The 23,707-nt window shown below is 43.5% G+C and overlaps 1 pseudogene; it reads right to left on the reverse strand.

The window, feature by feature from the left end:
• Window positions 1–90: 90 nt before the first annotated feature.
• On the reverse strand, window positions 91–12,104 carry LOC115132019 (protein-L-isoaspartate O-methyltransferase domain-containing protein 2-like; annotated as a pseudogene).
• Window positions 12,105–23,707: the final 11,603 nt, after the last annotated feature.

A 23,707-nucleotide genomic window follows, 5' to 3' on the forward strand; every position in this document is an offset into this window, starting at 1 on the left:
AAATGAATAACTAAGATTGAGCAGTCTGGTGTTAAGCAATGACACTCATTTTGGATTTTCTGGCAGTATAGTTCAACTTAGACTCACAACTCACACGTAGATATTTATTCTAAATACACATGATTTATTCGATTAACAATTTGACATGTAGAACTGAACAGTAAGACACATTTGGACCGTCAAGTGCTGGATAAGTTTGGCACTGAGAACATCAGACAAAACATTTCAATTTTTTTTTTTTTATATATACCTCAACAGCATCGGAGCATAACACAACACAGTCCATCACACTGGTTCCAATGTAGACAAATAAGTGCTTAAATTCCTTCACAGGTGGATACACACAGTGAGGTCCAAATGTATTTGGACAGTGACATGTTGTTTTGGCTCTGTACTAAAAGTATACAATGACTGAGGTTCAAGTGCCGACTGCCAGCTTTAATTTGAGGGTAATTTCATCCATGTCGGGTGAACCGTTTGGAAATAACAGGACTTTTTGTACTTCCGTTTCCCTCTGCCCCCCATTTTATGGGACCAGACATGGAAAATTCACTCATTGAAGTAGTCAAATGTTTAGTCCCATATTCCACGCAATGATATCAGGCTTGTGACTGAACTTTCTGGAATCATTTGCACTTTTTTTGGTTTCACATTTTGTGCCCATGAATGAGGCATAAATATTGTAAGCCCACAAAAAATGCCAACCTCTCCTGTTATTAGAAATAGCGAGGGGTCATCATGTCTTGGGGTTGTGTTCTGTGCCACTAACTTTCTCACTCATTATTCACGACTCTATTCAGGATTATCTGTAATCAATGGTCGCATGCACAATGTAGAAGGGTTCAGGAAAATATTATATTCTTTACTCTAAGTGACTCAAATGACAATACATTATTTACCATGAATTTCTATTGGGCACAAAATAAACTGAAACAACCAAAACACTGCAAATGCAGCCAACAAGTTTGTAGAGTCACAGCTTGATGTAATCATTGCGTGCTAGGAATATAGGACCAAATACTAAACTTTTGACTGTTTAGTACACAAGTCCTAATACTTTTGGTTCTCTAAAATGGGTGGGGACTATGTACAAAAAGTATTTTAATTTCAACCGTTCACCCGATATGGATGAAAATACTTTCAAATTAAAGCCAACAGCCCCGCACCTTAACCTCAATGTACACTACATAACCAAAAGCATGTGTACACCTGCTTGTCGAACATCTCATCCAAAAGCATGGGCATTAATGTGGAGTTGATCCCCTTTTGCTGCTATAACAGCCTCCACTCTTCTGGGAAGGATTTCTACTAGATGTTGGAACGTTGCTGCGGGGACTTGCTTCCATTCAGCCACAAAAACATGAGGTTGGGTGATTAAGGCTGGCTCGCAGTCGGCGTTTCAATGTATCCCAAAGGTGTTCATTGGGGTTGTCAGGGCTCTGCCACATCGATCTCAACAAACCAATTCTGTATGGATCTCACTTTGTGCACGAGGGCATTATCATTCTGGAACAGGAAAGGGCCTTCCCCAAACTGTTGCCACAAAGTTGGAAGCACAGAATCATCTAGAATGTAATTGTATGCTCTAGCGTTAAGATTTCCCTTAATTGGAACTTAAAGGGCTTAGCCCGAACCATGAAAAACAGCCGAGGACTATTATTCCTCCTCCACCAAACTTTACAGTTGGCACTATGCATTGGGGCAGCTAGCGTTCTCCTGGCATTTTCCAACCCAGATTTGTCAGTTGGACTGCCAGATGGTGAAGTGTGATGCATCACTTCAGAGAACGCGTTCCACTGCTCCAGAGTCCAATGGCGGCGAGCTTCACACCACTCCTGCCGATGCTTGATTGCACATGGTTAGCTTAGGCTTGTGTGCGGCTGCTCAGCCATGGAAACCTATTTCATGAAGCTCCCGACGAACAGTTATTGTGCTGACGTTGTTTCCTGAGGCAGTTTGGAACTCCGTAGTGAGTGTTGTAACCGGGGAGAAGATTTTTACACGCTACGTGTTTCAGTACTCGGCGGGCCCGCTCGTCCACATACTTTTGTGTGTATATGTATATATATATATATATATATATATACACATATGTAAAATTTGAAATACAAAGTGCTGGAGTACAGAGGCAAAATAATGTATCACTGTCCAAATACCTTTGGACCTCACTGTACATTATTTACTGCTTTAATTACAGATCTGCTTTGAGAACCTAATAGTAAATTGCTTTCCCACACTCACTTTCTACCCCTAATCCAAAGGTGTTCTACGGTCCAAAGGCATTTGCAGTCTCCCATTATTTGATGTTGAAGAAATTCACAAAACGAGAGTGAATTTCGGGTAATGCTGTTTGACAATGTGGTAATTTCTTTGCTATACCGTGTAAAAATGTGTTAATATACTTTTTTCATGCCTGTAGCCCTCTTGACATTTGCCTTAACAGAAATTGTCTCTTCAGTTAAATTACTTTTATTTGTCACCCCTGCTCTCAACAAGTATATTCAATGCAGAGAAGATCTTACAGATGTGAACACAGAATGAGCAAATGTTTCCACACCATTTGGGGCTTTCAGTTCTTGTAAGTTGATCTCAAAAGCTCCCCTGAATTGTTCGGTCACAGTCAAAATCATCATTCTCAGAAAAATCACATTTACAAAATTCAAAGAGGGAGGAAAGAAGGTCTTCGAGACTGGGTGCCAGTGTCAGGCGCAAGACAAGATACCCCAAAAGAGGGGGAGATAAAGTTCATGGGTGGGGCATTGAGTGGGATGAGACTAGTTTTCTAGTGTTCAGAGGGGTTGTTGGAATAGTCCTAGGGGGCTGGTGGTGGTGGTGAGGGCTTCTAGGGGTAGGGGTGACCCTAAGGATGCTCCCAATCTCTAAATCCTTGTTTTTCCAACCTCGACCTCTACCCCTCAGGCACCTCTGTAGATTAGATAGGCGTACCTGGGCTATCGGGGAAGGGGGAGATGGAGCTATTACCATATTGCTTCTACTTATCCAATTCTTCTAGTTATTCACTTCAACATGAAGTTTCTAGGGCTTACATTTTGAATTCAGATGGGAACTCATTTTAGCCATTCCTGTGGAGTGATCAGCCTATTTCTTACACATTAATTACTTTTGTATCCAGAAAGGGGAATCAAGAGCATAGGGATGGGAACAAGTTAGAAAATGGGAGCACAGGTTCTTGTCTCCTGTACCTCCCTACTTCTCTCTGTAGTGGAGCATGTACATCTTCAGAGGCTCAGGGAGCGGCAGGCTCAGGATCCTTTCTCTGAGCAGGTTCACTGGAGCCTCATGTAGAAGGGCACCGCCCTCCCTACTCTCCTCCCCCTCTTCCTCCTGCTCCTCCTCTTCCTCAGGCTCTCCTCGAATCCTGCAGTTCCTTCTTCTTCTGCGTCTGAGCGGTTGTTGTCGTCGTCCATCGGCCCTGGGATGAGGCGGCTCATGAATACGTAGCGGTTGGAGAGCAGGGTGGAGCCACAGTGTTGGGCCTGCCGGAGTCGCTCCCCGTTGTGGGCCAACCCCCTGGGCAAGGGCCCTGGCCCCACCACTGTCTTCTTTAACGTCAGACGGATAAAGATGCGAGCCAAGTCCTGCAGAGTCCGCACCTCAAACATGGTCGCTGAGGAGGTACAGACAAATGACAAGAGGAAACCATTTCACACACTCCCACATAGTAAGTGATGGAAGTTCTGCCTTCCCATTTTGTAACTAGTCCAACATGCATTTGAGACAACATAGTGTTCAACAACTGTCACCTCCCCCCCGTGGTTCTGAGTCTCCAGGGCCTGTTTTCACAAAGCCTCAGAGTAGGATAGCTGATCTAGAATCAGCCCCCCCCCCCCCCTGTCATTCATTTATTATAATCTAAAAGGCTACATTTATCCTAGATAAGCACCTACTCTGAGATGCTTTGTGAATACCGGCCCAGATCTCCGATATGGTTACTCATCACACAAAGGCTCACTTGGAAAACGACCTCTGTTACATAGACAATCATATGACAGATGTGCTAGTACAGTACTTACGTAAAGGCACTGCTTTGGGTTTACTGTTATCTCTGTGTTTGGGCAACACCAGTGGGGCAAAGGACACGGCAATGATGTTTTTGGTCTCCCAGCTGTTGTAGCCTGTTCGAGTGATCTTGGTCAACTAAGGAGAGAGGAAGGGCAATAATGTGTTTGTGTACTGGAGATTTTTTTGTAGTAAGCAGTGTTAAGAAATATGTATTCATATACAGATCTTTCTCTAAACAAGTGGAGCACAGAGCATTAGCTACACACAAAGGAAACAAGTATCAAAATGTGTATAGAAGGTATACAAACCATTTCTAGGAGCGAGACCAAGAAAGATGAGACAACAAAGTCTACAACAGAGAAGATGTATAACAGGGAAGATGACACCACAAGACACCAGAATATATCAAAATGCTAGAAATAGCACTGTGTTAAGAGGTGAGTTTATCTAAATTTATTCTGGTTTTAAAAGTGGCCATGTCTTTACAGTCACAATTTAGCCTTGTGAAACCATCCTGATTGCTACGCTCGCCATTCTGTTTCACTTCACATTTTGTGTCTGTGCCTGGGTCACAGGAGGTTGGTGGCACCTTAACTGGAGAGGACGGGCTCGTGGTAATGGCTGGAGTGGAGTTCCACGTGTTGGATACCATTTTATTGGCTCCATTCCAGACATTATTAAGAGCCGTCCTTCCCTCAGCAGCCACCACTGGGGGTGTGCATGTGCGAGCGCTGACCTTCTCCTCCAATGGCAGCACTAGGATTCCCTCCACTTTGAGCAGGTTCTTCATGTAGTCTTCCTGCTCCCGCTGCACCCCAGCTCCACAATACACCCGGTCATACGGACCACTCTCTGGGGCTATCTCCAGACAGTTCCCCATCACGAAGCAGGGCTCACAGAACTCAAACCTACACACACACACACACACACCCCCTATGATTCCCCCATTCCAGAGCCACGTCTGATGTTCCTTGGATACCTGTAGCACTCCCGACACAGTTTCCTCAGAGAATCAGCCTACCCACCATAACTGCAGTATGTTATCTTACTAGCTTGTTACAGAATAATTCTGTTTAACTGGATCCTCTTGATAGCTTCTATAACTCTGGTATAATGCCATTTAACTGGATTATCCTGATATACCAGAGTTATAGCCATTTAACTGAATTATCTTGATAGCTCATATAACTCTGGTATAATGACAATTAACTGGATTCTCCTGATAGCTCATAACTCTGGTTATAATTCCTACATTGTCATTTTCATCATGAAACTCCTACCTGTCGAAGCTGTCGCTGGTCTTGATGAAAAACTCCAGTTTCTGGTATGCATACTCAATGACATCTTGGTGCAGCTCCACCCCATGGTTCACTCCAAATGGACCTACAGTAAAGGGGAGAAACAAGGTGTGAGTACATTTGCACTTTCCATCTTATTTTCCATTTTCTTATGTAAAGCAATGGTAAAAATGATTTTTAAGCCATTCTTGCCCTTATAATTGCTTTATTTTGTTTCACCTGGCCAGGTGAGGTTTGTGCCATCCTGACTCACCCAGTATGAGTCCCACCATAGTGCTGAGGTAGCCCGTACCACTTCCCAGATTAAGGAAGGACAGGCCAGGCTGGAGATCCAAGGCCTCCATCACCTCGGAGTAGATGCAGGGTGCTGAGAGGTGGATGTTGCCGTGCCTCCAGGCCAGGTCCTTGTAGGCACTGTCTCTGAACTCTTCCAGGTAGTAGTCGGCCCTGTCGATGGCCCTAAAGGCCTGCTCCACCAAGTCCGAGCGGATGTACTGAGCCTCCTTCAGGTTGTCAATCAACTCATCGTTATCCTCCCCCGCACTCACAGCTCCTCCCATCCTCACAGACTCGCTGAGAGAAAGATGAGGACAGAGTCAGACAAAAAGATGTCTAAAAATATTGATCAATTGATTCAGATGGATTCATCCCCCTCATCTCCACAAAGACTGTTCACTGTTACCATCTTGCAAACGGTATCAGAACATCGGGTCTCAGGGCAAAAGGCTCCCGAGACAGCTTCAACCACCAGACAATCAGACTGCTGAACAGCTACCCCTTGCTGTCTACCTGCTCAGACCTGCTCCTGAGAGATTATTTGTACCTCAGAGACTATCCACACTTTACAGACTATAGGCACTGACTCTCATACACATACAACCCTTACACATAAACACACACATACTCACACAGTCAACACTGCTGTTCTATTACCGTATGTACTATTTATTCAACTGTGCGAACAGGACACGATCCAATTTATATCTGTAAAAAGTCATACTTGACATAGGACGTTCATAATTTACAGTGCATTCAGAAAGTACTCACTCCCCTTGACTTTTCACATTGTTACGTTACAGCCGTATACTAAATAGGTTTACAAATGTTTGCTAATTTATTTTTTAAAACGAATATTACATTTACATAAGTAATCCGAGCCTTTCCTCTCTACTTTTTTGAAGCACCTTTGGCAGCAATTTCAGGCTTGAGTCTGAGATATGACACTATAAGCTTGGCACACTGGTATTTGGGGAGTTTCTCCCATTCTTCTCTGCAGATCCTCTCAAGCTCTGTCAGGTTGGATGGGGAGCATTGCTAGACATCTATTTTCAGGTCTCTCAAGAGAGTCTGAGGTCCTGAGCGCAAACATCCCCACAGCATGATGCTGCCACCGCCATGCTTCACCGTAGGGATGGTGCCAGGTTTCTTCTAGACATGACAGTTCAATCTTGTTTTCATCAGACCAGAGAATCTTGTTTCTCATGGTCTGAGAGTCCTTTAGGTGCCTCTTGGCATACTCCAAGCGGGCTGTCATGTGCCTTTTACTGAGGAGTGGCTTCCGTCTGGCCACTTAACCATAAAGGCCTGATTGGTGGAGTGCTGCAGAGATATGGTTGTCCTTCTGGAAGGTTATCACATGGCACTGGTTCGAATGCCCGAGCCAACTAGGTGAAAAAAATCATTATTTTTTTCATTAAAATAGTACCCGCAAAACACCAGATTCAACAGTGAAGAGGCGACGCCGGGATGCTGGCCTTCTAGGCAGAGTTCCTCTGTCCAGTGTCTGTGTAATTTTGCCCATCTTAATATTTTATTTTTTATTGGCCAGTCTGAGATATGGCTTTTTCTTTGCAACTCTGCCTAGAAGGTCAGCATCCCGGAGTTGCCTCTTCACTGTTGACGTTGAGACTGGTGTTTTGCGGGTACTATTTAATGAAGCTGCCAGTTGAGGACTTGTGGGGCGTCCGTTTCTCACACTACACACTAATGTACTTGTCCTCTTGCTCAGTTGTGCACCTGGGCCTCCCACTTCTTTTTCTATTCTGGTTAGAGCCAGTTTGTGCTGTTCTGTGAAGGGAGTAGTACACAGCGTTTTACGAGATCTTCAGTTTCTTGGCAATTTCTCGCATGGAATAGCCTAAGTTTCTCAGAACATGAATAGACTGACGAGTTTCAAAAGAAAGTTCTTTGTTTCTGGCCATGTGCTAACATAATTGCAAAAGGGTTTTCTAATGTTCAATTAGCCTATTAAAATGGTAAACTTGGATTAGCTAACACAACGTGCCATTGGAACACAGGAGTGATGGTTGCTGATAATGGGCCTCTGTACGCCTATGTAGATATTCCATAATAAAACATTTAAATTAATCTGTCGTTTCCAGCTACAATAGTAATTTACAACATTAACAATGTCTATACTGTATTTCTGATCAATTGTATGTTATTTTAATTGGAAAAAAATGGACAAAAAACAAGGAAATGTCAAAGTGACCCCAAATTTTTGAACGGTAGTGTATATGTACAAGTTACAGTACATTTGTTTGTTTTTTGATGTGAATAACAACCTAAGTGAAGCAGCTATCATTAACTGTGACATCCAGTCTCAGACACTGCAGTGTAGCCTGATTGGATTACCTGAGGTACGTGAAAGCACAGTGGGCCACTCTTTAACCTTCTCCACAATTAATGCTAATTGGGTTTTCGGTCTCGACCCCGCCCTGTGCAACTGGATCCTGGACTTCCTGACGGGCCGCCCCCAGGTGATAAGGGTAGGTTACAACATCTCCACCGCGCTGATCCTCAACACTGGGGCCCCACAAGGGTGCGTTCTCAGCCCTCTCCTGTACTCCCTGTTTACCCATGACGCGTGGCCATGCACGCCTCCAACTCAATCATCAAGTTTGCAGATGACACTACAGTGGTAGGCTTGACGACCAACAACGACGAGACGGCCAACAGGGAGGGGGTGAGGGCCCTCAGAGTGTGGTGTCAGGAAAATAACCTCACACTCACATGTCAACAAAACAAAGGAGATGATCGTGGACTTCAGGAAACAGCAGAGGGAGCAGCCCCCTATCCACATAGATGGGACAGTAGTGGAGAGGGTGGAACGTTTTAAGTTCCTCGGCGTACACATCACGGACAAACTGAAATGGTCCACCCACACAGACAGCGTGGTGAAGAAGGCGCAGCAGAGCCTCTTCACCCTCAGGAGGCTGAAGAAATTTGGCTTGTCACCAAAAACACTCAAACTTTTACAGATGCACAATCAAGAGTATGCTGTCGGGCTGTATCACTGCCTGGTACGGCAACTACTCCGCCCACAAACGTAAGACTCTCCAGAGTGTAGTGAGGTCTGCACAATGCATCATCGGGGGCAAACTACCTGCCCTCCAGGACACCTACACCACCCGATGTCACAGGAAGGCCAAAAAGATCATCAAGGACAACAACCCCCCGAGCCACTGCCTGTTCACCCCACTATCATCCAGAAGGCGAGGTCAGTAAAGGTGCATCAAAGCGGGGACTGAGAGACTGAAAAACAGCTTCTATCTCTAGGCCATAAGACTGTTAAGCAGCCATCACGAACATTGAGTGGCTGCTGTCAACATACTGACTCAACTCTAGCCACTTTAATAATGGACAAATTTATGCAATAAATGTAATAAATGTATCACTAGCCACAATGCCACTTTATATAATGTTTACATACCCTAAATTACTCATCTCATATGTACAGTGATGAAAATTACAGGCCTCTCATCTTTTTAATTGGGAGAACTTGCACAATTGGTGGCTGACTAAATACTTTTTTGCCCCACTGTATATACTGTACTCTATACCATCTACTGCATCTTGCCTATGTCGTTCGGCCATCACTCATTCATATATTTGTATGTACATATTCTTATTAATTCCTTTACACTTGTGTGTATAAGGTAGTTGTTATGAAATTGTTAGGTTAGATTACTTGTTAGATATTACTGCATGGTCGGAACTAGAAGCACAAGCATTTCGCTACACTCGCATTAACATCTGCTAACCATGTGTATGTGACAAATAAAATTTGATTTCTCAATTGGAAGAGAAAGTGTTCTCTCAGGTTTCCTTGATGTCCCTCTGGTAAAGTAGAACGTGTTGCAAACAATGGCTTTCACAACAGATGATTGATGAGAGGGATCTTAGATATTAACTAAGCTTAGTATTTCAGTCTTGTTGGATCCTCTGGGGATACAATGCACCTTTTACTTGGTAACACTTTACATGTAGATTTTTATTGTGCAATTAAATTGTAAATACACACACACACAGTACCAGTCAGGTTTGGACACACCTACTCATTCAAGGGTTTTTCTTTATTTTTACTATTTTCTACATTGTAGAATAATAGTGAAGACGAACTATGTAATAACAGATATGGAATCATGTAGTAACGAATAAAAAAAAGTGTAAATCAAAATATATTTTTAGATTCTTCACCCTGTGCCTTGATGACAGCTTTGCACACTTTTGGCATTCTCTCAACCAGCTTCCCCTGGAATGCTTTTCCAACAGTCTTGAAGGAGTTCCCACATGTGCTAAGCACTTGTTGGCTGCTTTTCCTTCACTCTGCAGTCCAACTCATCCCAAATCATCTCAATTGGGTTGAGGTCAGGTGATTGCGGAGGCCAGGTCATCTGATGCAGCACTCCATCCCTCTCATTGGTCAAATAGCCCTGACACAGCCTTGAGATGTGTTTTGGGTCATTGTCCTGTTGAAAAACAAATAATAGTCGCACTAAGCCCAAACCAGATGGGATGGCGTATCGCTGCAGAATGCTGTGATTCACGCAGTCTCCTATGAACAGTTGATGTTGAGATGTGTCTGTTACTTGAACTCTGAAGTATTTATTTGGGCTGCAAATTATGAGGCTGGTATCTCTAATGAACTTATCCTCTGCAGCAGAGGTAACTCTGGGTCTTCCTTTTCTGTGGCGGTCCTCATGAGAGCCAGTTTCATCACAGTGCTTGATGCTTTTTGCGACTGCACTTGAAGAAACTTTCAAAGTTCTTGACACTTTCCAGATTGGCTGACCTTCATGTCTTAAAGTAATGGACTGTCGTTTCTCTTTTGAGCTGTTCTTGCCGTAATATGGACTTGGTCTTTTACCAAATAGGACTATCTTCTGTATACCACCCCTACCGTGTCAAAATACAACTGATTGGCTGAAATGCATTAAGAAGTAAATAACTTCCACAAATTAACAAGACACACCTGTTAATTGAAATGCATTCCAGGTGACTACCTCATGAAGCTGGTTGAGAGAATGCCAAGTGTGTGCAAAGCTGTCATCAAGGCAACAGGTGGTTACTTAGAAGAATCTCAAATATAAAATATATTTTGATTTGTTTAACACCTTTTTGGTTACTACGTGATTCCATATTGGTTATTTCATAGTTTGTCTTCACCATTATTATAATAGAAAATTGTAAAAAAAAAATAAAAATAATGAAAAACCCTGGAATGAGTTCTATTTGGAGAAAGGATGAACTTTGAACATGTCATTTTGGGTCTGAAGGTGTGTGTAAAAGACAGGCCTGTTTAAGAACCTCTTTCTTCGGGCCTTTGAAGTTCTTATATTACAAACCAGTCAAATAAACTCGTATTGTATTCTGCTTTCACGAGTAGCCGGGCGGTGTCACTGCCACAGCACACGATAATCCTAGTGATGATGGAAACGCCTTCTTTGTAACTACAGGAGTAGGCGGATTCGATTATGCTGAGCCGTGGGCCACCTGTCTATGTCCCGTGATGTGCCGGGCAAAAGCGTTGAGGGAGGAGCGCCCATCTGAAGTCGAACATCAATACCGCGTTCATCTGCTAGTCGGTACTAGAAAACTGAAATGTCCTATGTGCTGATTAGTTGAACGTGGCACGTGTATAACTACAACCCGTTAGAAAATAGAAAATTTCATATTTTCCTAATTCTGACTAGCAGATGAACGCGGCATAATCTCTGACGTTCGGTCATGTTGGCAACAAGAAAACATGGTGTATCATCCAGAAATACATCTCTTTGCCATATAATATACCTTTGCATTTTCAAACTAGTTTCATTGTAAGGCAGATAGGGCGTTTATATCAAAAGCAATCATTTGTGCATGTGAGAACACAGAATCCTAGTCGTTACTCAACGTGATTAATTACATCGCTTTTGTTTTGAGCCGTATTCGCCGTGTGCTTTGGACCAGGTCCCTGGCTCACACCCAGGAGGCAGCCCGGTTCCAAAACAAATGCCACTACTTTCACCCAATGAACAGGGCGCCCGGACCAGATAATCGAATCCTCTCAGTGATGCATATTTCCCACCAATGAACGCACACACAAAATACAGCTGCGCCACTGAATAACAAAATAGTATGTGTTTACATAAATATTCTTATTATCACCAAAAGTACTGCAGCCAACATTTGGGTAAGCATTTGTTGCGCATTCATAGTGTTTTTCTTAATCTTCTTTCAAATAGTTTGACATTGGGAATTTGATATTTAACAACCAAACACAACATGTTATCGAACTGCTGCTTCAACGCGAGATATATAAATAAATATGCATCACCTTTGTCTCTGTTGATGTCGTCAACGAAGCGCTCTGCATGGGTACATAGGAGAGAAGATAAATTATTGTCTGGCTGGAGCTGAAAAAGACACTCGCCATAAGAAATACGAAGCAGCGGTCTTTACCTTATGGATGTGACGGTTAATTGACACTGCTTTATAGTGTCAACTGTATTTCGAAAAAAGATGTTGTTACCTTCTCGTTTTCCCCCATAAACATTCAATAGATGTCGCCACAATTCTGGACGTAAACATTGACCAGCTGACACTGACGTCACACAAACACCAAACTCTGATCAGTCAGTTCCCCAGCGGAGAGGGAGAGTTGTACTCGTCTTGCATTGGCCGAAATGTTAAATCTCCAATGGAAAATGAATTAGGTAAAATTATTTTAAATTGGATATTCGGTGTAGCCAATAGCTGTTAGACAAAGAGTGACATGACTATGATAATGATACATTCTGAATCAGGGGAGGGTGTACAAAAATCCACAGTTTTTATTTATTTATTTATGTATTATTATTATTATTTTTTTTTTGCTTTCAATCATCAATAGCTCTTACACAAAGTGTGCCTTGACTATTAAAATGATATATTCTGAATCAGGGGAAGGTTGGACAAAAATACACAGTTTTTTTGTTGTTGTACATTTTGTATGTATTAGTATTTTTTTTAGCATTCAATCTTCAATAGCTCTTAGGCAAAGCAGGTTGGACAAAAATCCACATTTTTTGTTCTTGTTGAAATTGTGATTTTCTTTTTAATGGGGCTTCAATAGCTCTTGCCATGACTATGAAAATGATATATTCTGAATCTGGGGAGGATGGACAAAAATGCGCTTTTTAATGTTTTTGCTTTCAATCTTCAATAGCTCTTACACAAACCATACATGAGGAATGTGAGAAATATTTAAAGTAATATACATACACTGTTCATTTAGGGTAAGACACTTTCCAGATTTCTCTTACACAAAGCATCCAATCCTCCCCTGATGCAGAACATCTCATTTTCATAGTCATGACATGCTTTGCCTAAGAGCTATTGAAGATTGAAATCTGAGATCTTATTTAAAAATAGTTTTAAAAAAGGAACAAAAAAAGGGGTGTATATTTCAGTTTAGAAATTAGGCTTTGAATGCAATTTTGAAATATCACCCCAAATCTTTTGAACTTGTTTGACATGAAACATAAAACAGTATGTGGGCTGTATGCCTGTAATATGCCAATTGTAACCCTTATGCCTATATCATAGAAATCAATTGCTATTTGCATGTGAAATTATCATGGAATGTACTTCAGAACGTTTATCCAGATTTTGACAGGTGGACCCACTCTTTGATGGTAAACAAAACTCTAACAGTGTGGTAGTAATAGTATAGTCCAGCGCACAGGTGAAATAATTGTTCCATTTTATGATGCAAGTATCAAACTTTCTAAACTAATAGTAGATACCTTCAGGGACATTTTAAAGGTTGGAGGCAGCCTAGGAATCCTATCAGTCAATTGCTGACATCTGGATTTCCTATTAGAAGAAAATAGGGTAAAATCATTCCAAACAATGTAAAAATGGCTTTGTAATGTTATCTACCGACTAACTAAATCCTACAGATAATATAGACAATAATTCTGATCATAAAGTACTCAAGACTTTAATGGGGGTCCAATTGAGGTTATTTTGATCATAGTCCAGCAGTTACGTGAAAACATTGTGGACTTTGAGATAGAGCCTCCAAATTTAACGTACAGCTAGGGCATGTCTAAATAAGTATTTTTGACTATAGTGCCATCACAGATTTAGTCCATTACCCTCCTGGAGGTCATTTCCAATATGGCTGCTGAAAAATATATTTTTTAAAACAATATAGGTAATTAGGCTCCGTTCAGAGAGCAAGCAGACAGCAGAGACAGTGCCAAAGTTCACATATTTATTGAGGGCTTGTGGTTGGACATGGTAAAGTTGGATTTGTGTGTGGTTCTGCAACAAAGGAGAGACATTATAAGCAGGTTGCATAAATAAAAGGTAACAATCATAAGGATGAATCTATTAAACCAATATACCTTAAATAAGGACATTGCATGACATCTTAATGTTATGACAACTAAATAATACATGGAAAATATGAAATAAACATACTTTTAACTTGGATGCATACAACTGGAAAGAAATGGAGGAAAGTCTTGACAGGATTTAAATACATGAAAAACAAAAGTGCCAGACACTGCTGCTCATGCTCCCAGGTGATTTTATCGTTACAACGATTCAACCCTTAGGTCTTCATCAGGCATCCATATCCCAGGTGGGGGTGGAAAGTCCTATATATAGGAGCAGTGCTCAGTGACATCACTTCCTGAAACAGGAGGTAAAAAATATATAATATTTGTTCACAATATCAACATTCAATATATGAAAATATATAACCATACATGAGGAATGTGAGAAATATTTAAAGTAATATACATACACTGTTCATTTAGGGTAAGAACAGTAGTTTGGACATTTTTAGAACTATAAAGTTTAAAGTCAAACTCCTCATTAAGGCCGAGAGGAGACAGTGTGTTGAGCCAGTAAGATTCCCTTTTGAAGTAGTTTCCTCTCAACGTATGATAGCTGATGCCCGCTGGACTGTCCATTAATCACGGTACTCCATTCTGTTTATTTATTTATTTATTGTTTGTTTATCTGCCGGCCCCAGCCGCAAATTCAGGCTCTGTGTGTAGTTAACCGACCCTCTGCCCATTCATCGCCATTTTACCTGTTGTTTTAGCTGATTAGCTGATGTTGTCTTAGCTAGCTCTCCAAATCAACACCTGTGATTACTTTATGCCTCGCTGTATGTCTCTCTCATACTTCCCACACTGCCCCTACTCGGATGGTATCGCGCCGTCCCAATCTTCGCTCTCTCTCCCCCGCTACTCTCTCCTCTTCCATCCTATCATCTCTTCCCTCTGCTCAAACCTTCTCCAACCTTTCTCCTGATTCTGCCTCCTCAACCCTCCTCTCCTCCCTTTCTGCATCCCTTGATTCTCTATGTCCCCTATCCTCCAGGCCGGCTCGGTCCTCCCCTCCTGCTCCGTGGCTCGACGACTCATTGCGAGCTCACAGAACAGGGCTCCGGGCAGCCGAGCGGAAATGGAGGAAAACTCGCCTCCCTGCGGACCTGGCATCCTTTCACTCCTCCTCTCTACATTTTCCTCTTCTGTCTCTGCTGCTAAAGCCACTTTCTACCACTCTAAAGTCCAAGCATCTGCCTCTAACCCTAGGAAGCTCTTTGCCACCTTCTCCTCCCTCCTGAATCCTCCTCCCCCCCTCCTCCCTCTCTGCAGATGACTTCGTCAACCATTTTGAAAAGAAGGTCGACGACATCCGATCCTCGTTTGCTAAGTCAAACGACACCGCTGGTTCTGCTCACACTGCCCTACCCTGTGCTCTGACCTCTTTCTCCCCTCTCTCTCCAGATGAAATCTCGCGTCTTGTGACGGCCGGCCGCCCAACAACCTGCCCGCTTGACCCTATTCCCTCCTCTCTTCTCCAGACCATTTCCGGAGACCTTCTCCCTTACCTCACCTCGCTCATCAACTCGTCCCTGACCGCTGGCTACGTCCCTTCTGTCTTCAAGAGAGCGAGAGTTGCACCCCTTCTGAAAAAACCTACACTCGATCCCTCCGATGTCAACAACTACAGACCAGTATCCCTTCTTTCTTTTCTCTCCAAAACTCTTGAACGTGCCGTCCTTGGCCAGCTCTCCCGCTATCTCTCTCAGAATGACCTTCTTGATCCAAATCAGTCAGGTTTCAAGACTAGTCATTCAACTGAGACTGCTCTTCTCTGTATCACGGAGGCCCTCCGCACTGCTAAAGCTAACTCTCTCTCCTCTGCTCTCATCCTTCTAGACCTATCGGCTGCCTTCGATACTGTGAACCATCAGATCCTCCTCTCCACCCTCTCCGAGTTGGGCATCTCCGGCGCGGCCCACGCTTGATTGCGTCCTACCTGACAGGTCGCTCCTACCAGGTGGCGTGGCGAGAATCCGTCTCCACACCACGTGCTCTCACCACTGGTGTCCCCCAGGGCTCTGTTCTAGGCCCTCTCCTATTCTCGCTATACACCAAGTCACTTGGCTCTGTCATAACCTCACATGGTCTCTCCTATCATTGCTATGCAGACGACACACAATTAATCTTCTCCTTTCCCCCTTCTGATGACCAGGTGGCGAATCGCATCTCTGCATGTCTGGCAGACATATCAGTGTGGATGACGGATCACCACCTCAAGCTGAACCTCGGCAAGACGGAGCTGCTTTTCCTCCCGGGAAGGACTGCCCGTTCCATGATCTCGCCATCACGGTTGACAACTCCATTGTGTCCTCCTCCCAGAGCGCTAAGAACCTTGGCGTGATCCTGGACAACACCCTGTCGTTCTCAACTAACATCAAGGCGGTGGCCCGTTCTTGTAGGTTCATGCTCTACAACATCCGCAGAGTACGACCCTGCCTCACACAGGAAGCAGCGCAGGTCCTAATCCAGGCACTTGTCATCTCCCGTCTGGATTACTGCAACTCGCTGTTGGCTGGGCTCCCTGCCTGTGCCATTAAACCCCTACAACTCATCCAGAACGCCGCAGCCCGTCTGGTGTTCAACCTTCCCAAGTTCTCTCACGTCACCCCGCTCCTCCGCTCTCTCCACTGGCTTCCAGTTGAAGCTCGCATCCGCTACAAGACCATGGTGCTTGCCTGCGGAGCTGTGAGGGGAACGGCACCTCAGTACCTCCAGGCTCTGATCAGGCCCTACACCCAAACAAGGGCACTGCGTTCATCCACCTCTGGCCTGCTCGCCTCCCTACCACTGAGGAAGTACAGTTCCCGCGCAGCCCAGTCAAAACTGTTCGCTGCTCTGGTCCCCCAATGGTGGAACAAACTCCCTCACGACGCCAGGACAGCGGAGTCAATCACCACCTTCCGGAGACACCTGAAACCCCACCTCTTTCAGGAATACCTAGGATAGGATAAAGTAATCCTTCTCACCCCCCTTAAAAGATTTAGATGCACTATTGTAAAGTGGCTGTTCCACTGGATGTCTTAAGGTGAACGCACCAATTTGTAAGTCGCTCTGGATAAGAGCGTCTGCTAAATTACTTAAATGTAAATGTAAATGTAAATATGTCAATATGCCTTGTATACTGTTGTTTAGGTTAGTCATCATTGTTTTAGTTTACAATGGAGCCCCTAGTTCCACTCATTATACCTCCTTTGTCCCACCTCCCACACATGTGGTGACCTCACCCATTATAACCAGCTTATCCAGAGCTACAACCTCTCTTATCATCACTCAGTGCCTGGGCTTACCCCCGCTGTACCCGCACCCCACCATACCCGTCTGCACATTATGCCCTGAATCTATTCTACCATGCCCAGAAATCTGCCCCTTTTATTCTTTGTCCCCAACGCTCTAGGCGATCAGTTTTGATAGCCTTTAGCCATACCCTCATCCTACTCCTCCTCTGTTCCTCGGGTGATGTGGAGGTAAACCCAGGCCCGCGTGTCCCCAGGCACCCTCATTTGTTGACTTCTGTGATCGAAAAAACCTTGGTTTCATGCATGTCAACATCAGAAGCCTCCTCTAAGTTTGTTTTACTCACATCTGCGAGCAGGCCTTTCTAATAGAAGGATATTGACCTCATCCCGCCAGTCGAGGATGCCTTGTCATTCTTTAAAAGTAATTTCCTCACCATCTTAGATAAGCATTCCCCGTTCAAAAAATGCAGAACTAAGAACAGATATAGCCCTTGGTTCACTCCAGACCTGACTGCCCTTGACCAGCACAAAAACATCATGTGGCGGACTGCTATAGCATCGAACAGTCCCCCCGATATGCAACTGTTCAGGGAAGTCAGGAACCAACCCCCCCCCCCCCCCCAAGCCTCCCCAGCTTCTCCTTCACCCATATCCAGACAGATGTTCTGAAAGAGCTGCAAAACCTGGACCAGTACAAATCAGCTGGGCTAGACAATCTGAACCCTCTCTTTCTAAAACTATCCGCCGCCATTGTTGCAACCCCTATTACCAGCCTGTTCAACCTCTCTTTCGTATCATCCGAGATCCCTAAAGATTGGAAAGCTGCCGCGGTCGTCCCCCTCTTCAAAGGGGTGACACCCTAGACCCAAACTGTTACAGACCTATATCCATCCTGCCCTGCCTATCTAAAGTCTTCGAAAGCCAAGTTAACTTCTTAAGGTATAGGGGGCAGCATTTTCACTTTTGGATAAATAGCGTGCCCAATTTCAACTTCCCGCTACTCATGCCAAGAATATAAGATATGCATAGTATTAGTATATTTGGATAGAAAACACTCTGAAGTTTCTAAAACTGTTTGAATCATGTCTGTGAGTATAACAGAACTTATGTAGCAGGCAAAACCCCAAGGACTAACCGTTCAGAATTTTCTTTTTTCGAGGTCTCTGTCTGTTCAGTGAGTTCTCATTGGGAAACGATATTTCTTAGGAACTTGTTTTCAGTTCCTACCGCTTCCACTGGATGTCACTAGTCTTTGGAATTTTACAACTGATAAGATCTAAACCAAGCAAGAACTTGTCCGTGTAGACCAATTTAGGGTTTCCAATCTCTCCAAAAGAATGTGGTGATCGATAGTGCCAAAAGCGGCACTAAGGTCCAAGAGCACGGGTACAGATGCAGAGTCTTGGTCTGACGCCATTAAAAGATAATTTACCACCTTCAGGGGTGCAGTCTCAGTACTATGATCGGGTTTAAAACCAGACGGGAGCGTTTCATATACATTATTTGTTCTCAGGAAGACAATCAGTTGCTGCTCAATAGCGTTTTCATGTTATTATTATTTTTTATTAATTGGAGATTCGATATTGGGCAATAGTTTTTTAGATTTTCTTGTCAAGGTTTGGCTTTTTCAGGAGAGGCTATATTACTGCCACTTTTAGTGAGTTTGTCCACATCCGGAGGATAGGGAGCCGTTTATTATCTTCCACATAGGAGGGCCAAGCACAGGAAGTAGCTCTTTCAGTAGAATAGTTGGAATAGTGTCCAGTCGGTTGCTGGAAGGTTTAAAGGCCATGACTATTTTTGTGAATGTGTTGAGAGATACATGATTAAAAAACTTGAGTGTCTCCATTGATCCTATGTTCTGGATGTTCTGTGCAATCAGGACAACTGAGTTTTGGAGAAATACGCAAAGAGGAGTCCGTAATTTGCTTTCTAATGATCATGATATTTTCGTGAAGACGAAGAAGTTAATGAATTCATCACAGCTGAACTGAAGGCCATCCTCTCTTGGGGAATGCTGCTTTTTTGTTGTTGTTGAATTGTACCCCCTTTTTCTCCCCAATTTTGTGGTATCCAATTTCTAGTAGCTACTATCTTGTCTCATTGCTACAACTCCCGTACGGGCTCGGGAGAGACAAAGGTTGAAAGTCATGCGTCCTCCGATTTACAACCCAACCAAGCCGCACTGCTTCTTAACACAGCGCGCATCCAACCCGGAAGCCAGCCGCACCAATGTGTCGGAGGAAACACCTTGCACCTGGCAACCTTGGTTAGCGTGCACTGCGCCCGGCCCGCCACAGGAGTCGCTGGTGTGCGATGAGACAAGGATATCCCTACCGGCCAAACCCTCCCTAACCCGGACGACGCTAGGCCAATTGTGCGTCGCCCCACGGACCTCCCGGTCGCGGCCGGTTACGACAGAGCCTGGGCAGAAATGCTGCATTTTAATTAGCTTTGCGACAGTATCAAAAATACATTTTGAATAGTTTTTATTCTCCTCAATTAGGTTGAAAAGTAGGCAGATCGAGCAGTATTGAGGGCTCTTCGATATTGCATGGTACTGTCTTTCCAAGCTAGTCGGAAAACTTTCAGTTTGGTGGAGCGCAATTCTTTGGAAGCTTGCTTCAGGGTTCGAGTATTTTCTGTATACCAGAGCTAATTTCTTGTGACAAATGTTTTGTTTTTGTTTTTAGAGGTGCAAATTATACATTTAGATTCTCTGTTAGGTGGTTAACAGATTTTTGTACTCCGACGTCCTTGGGTAGGCGGAGGGAGTCTGGAAGGGCATCTAGGAATCTTTGGGTTGTCTGAGAGTTTATAGCGCAGCGTTTAATAATCCTTGGTTGGGATCTGAGCAGATTATTTGTTGCAATTGCAAACATAGTAAGATGGTGGTCCATCTTATTCGGAAATAAATACAAAAAACAGAAATACCTTATTTACATAAATATTCAGACTCTTTGCTATGAGACTCGAAATTGAGCTCATGTGCATCCGGTTTCCATTGATCATCCTTGAGATGTTTCTACAACTTGATTAGTCTACCTGTGGTAAATTGAATTGATTGGACATGAGTTGGAAAGGCAAACACCTGCCTATATAAGGTCCCACAGTTGACTGCATGTCAGAGCAAAAACCAAGCCATGAGTTCGAAGGAATTGTCCATAGAGCTCCGAGACAGTATTGTGTCGAGGCACAGATCTGGGGAAGGTTACCCAAACATTTCTTCAGCATTGAAGGTCCCCAAGAACACAGTGGCTTCCATCATTCTTAAATGGAAGAAGTTTAGAACCACCAAGGCTCTTCCTAGAGCTGGCTGCCCGGCCTAATTGCGCAATTGGGGGAGAAGGGCCTTGGTCAGGGAGGTTGCTTGAGCCATGTTTCAGCCAGGCCAAACACATCAAGTTATTGATCAGTGATTAGTTCATTGAGTATGACTGTCTTGGAAGTGATGGATCTAACATTAAGTAGTCCTATTTTGTGATGTGAGATATTATCACAATCTCTTTCAATAATAACAGGAATGGAGGAGGTCTTTATTCCAGTCAGATTGCTAAAAGCGAACACCGACATGTTTAGTTTTCCCCGACCTAGATAGTGGCACAGACACGGTCTCAATGGGGAAAGCTGAGCTGACTACACTTACAGTGCTAGTGGCAGACTCCACTAAGCTGGCAGGCTGGCTAAAAGCTTGCTGCCTGACCCGCTCCCTATCTCATTGTGGAGCTAGAGGAGTTAAAGCCCTGTCTATGTTGATAGATAAGATGAGAGCACCCCTCCAGCTTGGATGGAGTCTGTCACTCCTCAGCAGGCCAGTGTTGGTACTGTTTGTGGGAGAGTCCCAGAAAGAGGACCAGTTATCTACAAATTCCGAAAACAGTTTTTTGAAAACAGCATTTGAGTTGTGCAAGTCTGCTGTAGAGCTCATCACTCCCCCTAACTGGGAGGGGGCCAGAGGCAATCACTCGATGCCAACACATCTTTCTCGCTAAGTTACACTCTGAAGTTATGTTGCGCTTGGTGACCTATGACTGTTTCATCCTAACATTGTTGGTGCAGACGTGGATAACAATATCCCTATACCATCTACACTAGCCAGTTTTAGCCTCAGCCAGCACGATCTTCAGATTACTCTTTACGTCGATAGCCCTGCCCTCTGGTAAAAAATGTATGATCACTGGATGATTCTTTTTAAGTCTAATATTTAGGGTAATGACTCATGTTTTTAATTTGTCAGAGCTAATGGAGGGAGGCTTCGGCAGCTCAGACCTCGTAACAGTTGGAGGAGAGACCTGAGAAAGCCCGGGCTCTGACAACAACTCGTTGCTTAGTGAGGAAAACCGTTTGACAGTTTCTATTGGCTGAATGAGCGACACCGGTTGAGCATGCCAAAAGCATTTCTTTCCAGAAGTTATGAGAAAATTGTCAGGCTGCGGAGACTGTGTAAGGGGTTTAACACTACTACCTGTATTCCCGATGGCACAGACGCTGTATCATTCTTTCCTACATTTAAATTGCCTTTGACTAACGATTGCGTCTGAAGCCGAGCTTGCAACTTGGGTATCCTTACCTTAAGGTGATAGTTCTTCTGTATATTAAGAGTACAGCTACTGCAATGAGAAGGCATTATGTTACTTAGCTTTCTTTTTTATGGCCAGAAGAGGTCCTGCAGATCTATGTCCAGATAAAGCTTCCAGGGTGAAAAAGTTCCACATAGTCATGTGAGGACAAAACTAAGACCTTGGTAAACTTGTTAAATACAGAGTTTGAATAAATAGTTATTAAGAGTAAACATATACAAACATTGTCAACGTGTGTAGGTATAGGCAGGCGTTGCATTTGGATGGTGTGTTTTATGCATATTAAAGTAATATTATTCAACAGGCTACTACTGTGCAAGCGTTGATTGAGAAATTATGACGTCATTTTCTTTTATTGCCCTCCGGTACCTAAAAAACAGCACTACACCAATGAGTATAATAGGTTAAATCTCAATGGTTCTATATCTAGACATCTTTGTTCAAACTTTTGATTACTTTGTGTAAAGGCTGATTGGGTTACCTGTCTCTCTGCTAGACTTAATACATTGCTATGTAATTTCTGGGCCATTTTATTGTGTTTTCCAGACATTCTAATATTTTTTGTTTTACATTTTCCTTTCAAAAATGTTAAGCCATCATTGGGCTGTATGTAGCAATTATTTATGAAGATATGGCCAAGTGAATCTAGTTAAATATGGCCCCATGCAGTTGGTTGGTGCCCATATTAGAAATTGCTGCCAGGGGGGTAATGGAAAATAATCTGTGATGGCACTATAGCCCAAAGTACCTCTTTAAACATGCCCCAACTGTTTATGAAATTTGGTTGCTCTATCACAAAGTCCACTAGTTTTTCCTGTAACCATTGTACTATGGTCAAAATTGCCTTAATATGACCCTCATTAAAGTCTTACGGGTATTTTTTGTGCACAGAATTATTATGCACAAAAAACGTATTTCTCTCAAATGTTGTGCACAAATTTATTTACACCACTCCTTTGCCAATATAATCCATCCATCTGCCAGGTGTGGCATTTCAAGAAGCTGATTAAACAACATAATCATTACACAGGTGCACCTTGTGCCGGGGACAATAAAAGGCCACTATAAAATATGCAGTTTTGTCACACAACACAATGCCACAGATGGCACGCTGATTGCAAGAATGCCCACCAGAGCTGTTGCCAGAGAATTGAATGTGCATTTCTCTACCATAAGCTGCCTCCAACGTCGTTTTAGAGAATTTGGCAGTATGTCCAATTGACCTCACAACCACAGACCACGTGTAACCATGCCAGCCCAGGACCTCTCCATCCGGCTTCTTCACCTGCGGGATCGTCTGAGACCAGCCACCCGGACAGCTGATAAAACAACCAAAGAATTTCTGCAGAAACTGTCTCAGGGAAGCTCATCTGCGTGCTTGTCATCCTCACCAGGGTCTTGACCGGACTGCATTTTCAACTGTACCGGGATGGCAGACAGTGTGTATGGTGTGGTGTGGGCAAGCGGTTTGCTAATGTCAACATTGTCAACAGAGTGCCCCGTGGTGGTGGGGTTATGGTATGGGCAGGCATAAGCTACAGACAATGAACACAATGACAGTTTTCCGATGACAATTTGAATGCACAGAGATACCTTGACGAGATCCTGAGGCCCATTGTAGTGCCATTCGTTCACTCCCATCACTTCATGTTTCAGCATGATAATGCCCGGCCCCATGTCATAAGGTTCTGTACACAATTCCTGGAGGCTAAAAATGTCCCTGTTCTTCAATGGCATTCATACTCACCAGACATGTCACCCATTGAGTATGTTTGGGATACTCTGGACCGACTGCATGTTTCAGTTCCCATCAATATCCAGAAACTTGGAACACTGATTGGAAGTTGGACAACATTCACAGGATTTATTTCAATTGACTTTTTTCCTTATATGAACTGGAACTCAGTAAAATCTTTGAA

The sequence above is a fragment of the Oncorhynchus nerka genome, linkage group LG7 (genome assembly GCF_034236695.1).
Source record: "Oncorhynchus nerka isolate Pitt River linkage group LG7, Oner_Uvic_2.0, whole genome shotgun sequence".
In the NCBI taxonomy this organism is placed as follows: domain Eukaryota; kingdom Metazoa; phylum Chordata; class Actinopteri; order Salmoniformes; family Salmonidae; genus Oncorhynchus; species Oncorhynchus nerka.